At 40.1% G+C, this 8,982-nt stretch overlaps 1 long non-coding RNA gene across 1 annotated transcript; it reads right to left on the reverse strand.

Moving 5' to 3' along the window:
• Positions 1–644: 644 nt before the first annotated feature.
• On the reverse strand, positions 645–8,602 carry LOC145718768 (uncharacterized). The gene is made up of 3 exons (XR_014142008.1): positions 8,490–8,602; positions 4,003–4,094; positions 645–2,219 (listed from the first exon to the last, which is right to left on the reverse strand). It is a non-coding gene; the product is annotated as an uncharacterized LOC145718768 (long non-coding RNA).
• Positions 8,603–8,982: the final 380 nt, after the last annotated feature.

Below are 8,982 nucleotides of genomic sequence, written 5' to 3' on the forward strand. Positions count from 1 at the left end.
TGAGCTAACACGTTTAATGGTGAAAGACTGAATGCTTTCCCTTTAAGATCAGGAATTAGACAAATGTGTCTATTTTCATTACTTTCATTCAATACTAGAAATCCTAGCCAGAGCAATTAGGCAAAAAATAGAAATTAAGAGCATCCAAATTAGAAAGAAAGTAGTAAAATTATGTCTGTTCACAAACAATAGGATTTTGTAGAAAACCCTAAAGATTCCACACACAAAAATATTAGAATATGTGCATTTAGCAATGTTAAAGGATACAAAATCAACACACAAAAATCAGTTGTTTTATGCATTAACAATGAAAAATCTGAAATGGTAATTAAGAAAATTCCATTTGCAATAACATCAAAACAAATACCATACTTGGGAATCAGCTTATCTAAGGGGTGAAAGACTTGTACACTGAAAATCAGATATTACTGTGCTCATGAATTCAAAGACTTAATATTGGTAAAATGTCAATACTACTCAAAACAATCCATGTAATTTCTATCAAAATCCCAGTGACTTTTTTTTTTTTTTACAGAATTAGGAAAATCCATCCTAAAATTCATATGGCATCCCAAGGGACCACAATAGCCAAAACAACCTTGAAAAAGAACAAAGTTAGAGGTTTCATACTTCTTGATTTTAAAGATACAGTAACTAGTGTTGTACTGACAAAAAGACATATTAAAATCTACTTATATCCTGTATGGGATAATTCAATATCAAAAGGTCTTGAGTATCTAATTTTGCTTTTATTTTATCTGCTAACATTGTCATACATAATGGTCATTTCCTATGTGTTTTGAAATTTTGACCTGTGAAGTCTTCTTTGGGGTTTAATCGATAAGAATCCTGCAGAGCCTGAGTAAGGAGACAAGCCTCCATAGGGAATGTGCATTTGCTTTTGCCATGTGTCCTGGGGTCTTCTCAAACAAGAACCACTTCAATTCCTCAGACTAGGGTTTCCTAGACATTCAGGTAGTCTGAAATTCAAATCCCAAACCCACACATAGAAAGGCCTCGATTACATTTTTTTTTTCCCCAGTCTGGAGCTTAGGCCCTGATAAGCAAGTGTCATTTGCATTTCTTTTTGCCAGCAGGTGGATTTTTTTTTTTTCTAGTTCCTTCCTTCCTTCCTTCAGAATGTATTTCTGAGGTCCTTGAGGTGGAGGTATCTCGAAGTTCCAATTCCCCATCCTGAATGCTCTAAAACCTCATTTTGTATCTACTGTTCAACCATTAAAATGAAAGCCTGTTGATTATTAGAATTGACAGATGCTCCCTGGGAAGTCAATGCTTCAGGAAAAACTTCAGGATGAACCACACAGGTTTCCAGCTCCCTCTTTGTTTTTGGCCCCTGGAGATTTCTCTAATATTCTTATCATTTCAGCTACGTGTTTAAAGGATGTTTGTTATATTTAATCTAGCATTCCTAGGATTTTGTATTGGAGGGATTTTCAGGATATTTAGTCTAACATATTGCCATGTGTTACTGTTGTAATAAGAAAAATGTTTTTGTTTTTTTTTTCTTAAATGAAAATGAAGACATGGAGAAGTCTTAGATCAGGGTTCACTATTGTAAGATCTTTATGTTGTCATATAAACTCCCATATTCACTTCTGTTATGTCTTGTTTTCCAGGTTGCTTTAGAAGCAAGCTGCTTAAAATGCAATGGACATGGGCCCACAAGGACACTGCTACTGAGGGGTGAATGGTGGAGCAGATGGAAACTCCACCTTGCTCAGTGTCTAGATTTGAAAAAAGAAGACCTCCATAGACTACGATGAAGTAGGGCAGTTGTAAGAAGAAAAAACAAAACAAACAAACAAACAGGCTGAGTCCTTAACGTTTATAATCAGGAGAAAATACAAGATACTCATCAAAGACTGACAAGGGGCACAGGGACTCACAAGTTGAAAATGCATAAATATTCAGGCAACAGGGGAGAATTCTTTAGCACCCCTTAATCAGATTACTCTCATCTTGCCTATTTATCAAGTATATTCCCAGGTCACTTCCAACGTTTCATATGGACTACATCCTTAGATAAATGTTTTATGATCTCTTCAGACAAGAAAACAACTCATGGAGAATTGAAGTAATAGGCACTGAAGCCAATTGTTTGTCCATCCCTCAGCCAGGAATGAAACTCAGGATTGCTAGCTTTTGCATCTCTGTGCCTTTGACTTCTCTTCTGTTCCCACAGCTCTCTTCTGCCATCACTGAGGGAAAATAAGTTCACAATGTAACAAGACATGACAAAAAACTTTCCAGAGGAGAGAGCATTTTGGAGGACAGTTGTGGACTTTGAGTATTCTCTCAGAGTTTGAATGATGTAGTACAACTCTCTCTAAAAGAGGGAAGCAAATGCTGGGCATCTCAGAGATGCAGGTCAGCATAGCTTTTCTAAATTCATAAAATTAATTTGCTTTTAGGAAAATCAAAGGACAGAAAATCAAAGCAAAAATTTCTTTAAGGCTTTAGCAAACTATGGGTCATAGGCCACTGGCTTTTATAAATAGTTTTATTGGAACACAACCACAGTCATTTGTTTTGTATTATCTATGGCCACTTCATACTATAATGACAGAGAAGTTAGGACAGAAACCATGTGACTTGGAAGCCTAAAATATGTCACAGAAAACAGTTTGCTGACCCCTGTCTAAACTCACCATTTCAGTCTTCTTGCCTAGTTATGATCCAGTGTGGCCCATCAAAGGTAATGAAGAGGTCTCAAAGGAAGTTTCCTCAGTATTTTGCTACAGACATCCCAGCCTTAATTTTTTTCCTGGCCTCCCCTATATTGCCCTTTTACTCACTATATCTCCAGCTATGGTTTTCCCATTTCTAAAAGAGAATACATGTAGAACCTTCTTCACTGGATTACTGTGAGAATTAAAGGAGATGGGATGAAGCACTCCATGTAGCACTTGACACACTGTAAACATTTAGTAAATGGTGGCTAGGATTCAAATCCATCCATGCGTTTAGTGCATATTTATTGAGTTTGTTATGGATTGAATTGTGTCCTCTCCCCAAATCCATGTGTTGAATTATTAACCCCCATTCCTCAGAACATGACCTTTGAGATAGGTATTTTTTTTACAATGGTAACCAAATTAAAATGAGGTCATTAGGGTGGCCCCTAATCTAATATGACTGGTATCCTTATAAGAAGAAGATATGTAGATACAGACACAAAGGGAAGACAATGTGAAGACACAGGGATAAAATGGCCATCTACAAGCCAAGGAGAGAGGCCTGGAGCAGCTCTTTCTTTCATAGCCCTTGGAAGTAACCAACCCTGCTGACACTTTGATCTTGGACTTCTAGCTTTCAGAACTATGAGACAATAAATTTCTATTGTTTGAGTGCTGTGGACTGAATAGGTACCCCCCCAAATTCGTATACTGAAACCCTAGTCCCTAATGTGATAGCATTTGGAGATGGGGTCTTTGGGAGATAATTAGGTCCTAAGAGTAAAGCCTCCATGGTGATATTAGTGCCCTTAGAAGAGATGCAAAAGAATTTGCTTCCTTTCTCTCTCCCTCCCATGTGAGGACACAACAAGAAGGTGTCTATCTGCAAACCAGGAAGAGGGTTCTCACCAGGAATCAAACCAGTAGGCATTTTAATATTGGATTTTCCAGCCACCAAAGTTGTGAGAAATAAATTTCAGTAATGCATGCCATCCAGTCTATGGTATTTTTGTTACAGCAGCCTGAAGGAAGATATTGAGCTACCTGATTTTGATCCTTAGTTATAGCAGCCATAGAAAGTGAATATAGATTTCAATAAGAAAAACAGACAGTTATAGTAAAATAAGAGGTGCTACTTTGGATTAGTAACTCTTCTCTGGGGTATTTGTATTGTGACCTCAATAGTTACAAGGAGCAAACCATATGAAAATCTGGGGAAAACTCCAGCTGGAGAAATAAGTGCAAAGGCCCTGGAGCAGGGGTGAGCTTATTGTTATAGCTTCTATCTCTTCTACCTTTTTCTTACCTTGAACATGGATGATATAGATGTGATGTCTGGAACTTTAAAAACCATCTTGGGACCATGAGGTGATAGGCGTAAGATCAAACACCAACATACTAAGGATGGGAGAGAAAAAAAGAATCTGATTACTTCATGAAGTCATTAAACAACGGCACCAATACCACCAACCATCTACTCAGGATTTCTTATGCTTTGAGAAAAATTAATCCCTTTTTGTTTAAGACACCATTAATTAGTTTTTCCATTACTTAGAGCCAAAAACATTCTTAACAGACATAACATTGTACAATGTGGTAAGGATTACTAAACTTTGAAGATTTTTAATCTGAGGAATGACAAAATCTGATTTAAGTTTTTAAAAGAACATTCTGTGAAATTAAGAACTATAGAAAAACACAGTCATGGAATTCAGTAATAGATCACTTAAGGCTTTATATGCTATGATGAGCCCAAATTTTATTCTAAATATAGTAGGAAGCTATTATAGGAAATGTCAAAACTTACTTGTATTTTTTAGAAGACATCTTTGGCTGTACAGCTAGGAGGTCAATTAAAAGGTAATTACAGTAGCCAGGAAAAATATGATAGTGATTGACAAGGGTGATATCAGTAAAGACGGATAAAATTAGAGGGAAAGAACACTACTACTAGAAGGAGAGAAACCAGTTAGCTATAATAGCCATCAGGGTGAAGGATAATGGAGCCCAATGGGTTGGGAAACATTTGGGTGTCTTCTTGAGTGGACTTGCTAATGAATTGAACGTGTGATGGAGAGGGAAAGACAGGAGTTAAGAAAAACTCATTTTTTGCCTGAGCAACTAGGTGGGTAGAGATGATATTGTTGAGGAGAGGTAGGTGTAAAATTAAGAGTTCCGTTTTTTTTTTGTTTTGTTTTTTTTAAAGATTTTATTTATTTGACAGAGAGAGAGAGAGCACAAGTAGGCAGAGTGGCAGGCAGAGGGAGAGGGAGAAGCAGGCCCTCCGCTGAGCAGGGAGCCGGACGTGAGGCTCCATCCCAGGAGCCCAGGATCATGACCTGAGCCGAAGGCAGCCACTTAACCGACTGAGTAACCCAGGTGCCCCAAGAGTTCTGTTTTCAACACGTTTAAGTTTCAGATTTTAATATGAAGGAGGGGAAGGAGGAGGGGTTGGTGGAGAAGGCTAAGGAACTATCATGAGAAGGGAAAACTACAACTGTGTGTTATTAGGGAAGGCAAGAGAAGATGTTTCAGGTAGGAGGCAGGGGGTCATCCATTTCAAATGCCTACAGGTCAAGAAAGGTAAGAAAGGAAATTTGGTTTTGTCAAAGTGATAAACCTTGAAAACACAGTTTCAGTGGATTGATAATGTCAGAAGCCCCATCCAAGTTAGGTGTAAAAATCATATTAGCCAGGGGCGCCTGGGTGGCTCAGTCGTTAAGCATCTGCCTTCGGCTCAGGTCATGGTCCCAGGGTCCTGGGATCGAGCCCCACCTCGGGCTCCCTGCTCAGTGGGAGGCCTCCTTCTTCCCCTCCCACTCCCCCTGCTTGTGTTCCCCCTCTCTCTGTGTCTCTGTCAAATAAATAAATAAAATCTTAAAAAAAAATCATATTAGCCATAAAAAGGAAGAGACAAACAATTATAATGGGGGAAGCCGGGCAAAACACCTGTACTTCACTAGAGGCCTACGTTCTTTCACTTGCCTTTTTTTTTTTTTTTTTTTAAACGGTTTTTCCCTGCTGTTTCCCTTTTGCTATGTGGTCCTCTGAGCTAGGGTCCCAAGCCCAGTGAGAAGTGGTCTGGGGGCCGTAGGGGTGGTGGTCCAAAACAAGGAACAGACACTGTTCTTCCTCTTCTTGCTTTTCTAATCGCACGCCAGCGCTGAAAGTTATCGGATCACAGTCAAAAACCATGAATTCTGAATTTTCTGCCTCTATTGTATGTCAAATCTTCAGCCTAGCATCACCTTCGTTTCGTTCTTTAATTTACTTAGTTTCTCAAAAGCAGCAGAGAACGAGTTGTATTTGTGTCCGTTTATTTTAATATATAATGAGTGATTCAAATGATCGCACATCACACAAATTTTGTTGAATGTGTAATCAGTTAAATGAACACAGGTGCCACGCTCTAGTGTGCGCCTGGAAAAACCACCCTCTGTGCTTTGTGTGGAAAGAAGATGATGTTCTTGGCTGTATAAAGCTCATATCTTAATTTCTTTTCAATTTTGTTCTTCCTCCACTGCTTTCCCCCCCCCCCCCCCATCTAGTAAAACAGGCTGAGCCCTGGGTGTTGGAAGGTAGATATTTGGCTCACCAGCTAACCTGAAACCATTCTCAAATACACACAAAACAGCAAGCTTGCAACAGTACAGTACATTTTTAACTTGGGGGAGGTGTGAAACATTTTAAATCTGTGCACTTTTAAATGAGGGTTTTCAGGCAGGTATGAAACCCTGGAAACAAGGATGAAAGAAATTAAATTATCCTCTCTGGTGATATTCCTGTGGGGTAGGAGTAATGGCACTAGAAGTTCTTCTATGTCACTCCTGACGGTTTAGCATCAATCCTCCCAGGCAAGCTAATGTCATCCAAGCTGGCATCTTTCACTGTGCTGCTGACTGCTATGGCATTATTAATGCGACCATGTTATTTCATAATTAACTTACCTTTTATTTTTCAGACAGGAACTACACCTCGTAAAATGAAGGCCCTTGGAGTTTCTCTGAATAGGCTCCCAAACTGTTTATACACCCCCCTCACTAAATCACAGTCAGAGCTCAGATGCAGGACACAATTCAGTCTCACTCCCTAACCTGGTCCAGTCACTATGGGGAAGTCAGGGGTCTTTGTACATTCTTCACCACTAATCACTAGTTACACCTGAATATGTGTTAAGAATCCGCTGAGAAGCCAGGGCTTCTGTTAAGAATCAGCTGAGAAACCAGGGCTTCTCAAAATGAGGTATGTGGACCACTCTCATTGGACTCACCTGAAGTGCTTATTAAAAAGTATTGATTCCTGTGCACCTGGGTGGCTCAGATGGTTAAGCGTCTGCCTTTGGCTCGGGTCATGATCTCAGGGTCCCGGGATCAAGTCCCGCATTGGGCTCCCTGCTCCTTGGGAGCCTGCTTCTCCCTCTGCCTCTCTCTCTCTCTGTCTCTCATGAATAAATAAATAAAATCTTTAAAAAAAAAAACTTAAAAAAAAAAAAGTATTGATTCCTGCTTGCTACCCCCACACAATCATCTCTGGAGGGAGCTGCGGCGTCTGCATTTTTAATAGGCACTCCAAGGGTATGTCTGCCCTCTAATGCGTAGAAGCCAATGAATTAAACTATTTTCTATGAGCTGTTTTTCCCATATGATACCACTTGCTTACCATTAAGCCATTTCCGGTGTGTGTGTGTGTGTGTGTATAATATCGATCCTACTCTATCACAATTAGGATGGGTCACTAGGTGCCCAGTCAATGCCCTCTTTCTTGGCAATGCTGCTTCCATAGACTCTGCAAAAGTAAGTAATGTATTTAGTGGTCATGGTGCCATCACACCCATCAAAACTGATGAGGCATGGGCTGGACAGCTGACCTAAGTGGAGTCAATTAGAGCCTGTCTCTTAATTTAAACTGAGATAGCAGAACTGTAGTAAGTAGTGGTAGTCACTAGAACTGGAGAGTCATGTAAACCTGCAAGGCTGGGAGTTTGGGAACTGTGTGGATGAGCACACACAGAGAACCAGATCACAGTAAAAAGCAGAGGGTAAAGCAGATGTCTCAAAAGAAGTAGAAATGAAATATTCTGGAAAGAAAGAGAAGCTAAGCATGGGCAAGAGAGATGACAAAGAATGGCAATCTTGGTTCCTGAAGACTTCCCAGCTTATAATTCCAACCTCTCATAATATTCAGCTCTACTTCCAGTTCTTACAATCCATTTACTTAACCTGGTGTTGGCTGGTTGCTGTTCTTTGCATTCAACAGGCCCTTTGAATTCAACAGGGAGTTTTTGCTTTTCAGCGCTCATGATAAACTAAAAGTTCCTAGTTTATTACCGGGACCTTCCTGCTACATTAGTTAAAAAAAAAAAAAAAAAAAAAAGTAAATTCTCCTATTTTTTTCCCTTGGAGAACTGCTCTTGCATGCTGCTAGGCAGAGTACAATTAAAGTCACAAAGCAGAATGCTGAATACGTGGGTTGCAAGGCCACTAGCCAGAGTAGCTGTCTTTTATTGTTCCCCACCCTGCCTTTGGAAAAGTTGAGTGACAAGCTGTCAGGGAAAAGTCCAGTTGCCTTCAGGGGTCATATATCTGCTTCTAAGCCAACAAACACATCCATATCTTGAAACCCCATAGCTGAAATCAACTAAAAAACAAAACCAAAACCAAAACAAACCCACAAAACCCTGAAATCTTTGCGTATATAAACAAAGGGAAAAAGCTGCCAGTGTTGACGACGGCCAACACCTGGCTGGCTGGCTTGCTAATGGAGAGCTGGGAACTCAGGCTTCCGTCCACTTACTGTGTTCATAAGCAGGGAAGAGTTTTCATTTCCCCTCCAGACTCCAGCGATTGGTGAGAAGATCTAGAAGAGTGGCACCCTGCTCTCCCGCCATCCACTCTCCTCTTCCACTCCTCACTCCACTCCCCTGGCAGCTGTTCCAGAAAAGGAAGCCGGGAGCAGGAGCGCCCCAGGCCGGTCAGTATAAGCGCCCCAGGCCGGTCAGTATAAGCACAGACCGTGCCAGGTTTTCAGCTGCAATTAATTTTCCTGATAAACTCCAAACCTCTGAAACGCATTGGAAGTTGAAATGCTGATACAGTCATCAACCACCACCGTACACAGCCATAAATTAAGTACGGCTAGTTGTTTGTGGGTAATAATGAAGGACAATATACGTTTAATTAGGGTGAGATTTAGGAAATGTGCGGCGTAATAAAACAATATTCCAATTAGGGTTGAGGACACTTGTTTGAATACTATTTATGCAGTACCATCAATGGAGTTCTTATAA

This window comes from Leptonychotes weddellii, unplaced genomic scaffold (genome assembly GCF_054177405.1).
Source record: "Leptonychotes weddellii isolate Sample4059 unplaced genomic scaffold, ASM5417740v2 HiC_scaffold_215, whole genome shotgun sequence".
NCBI lineage: Eukaryota > Metazoa > Chordata > Mammalia > Carnivora > Phocidae > Leptonychotes > Leptonychotes weddellii.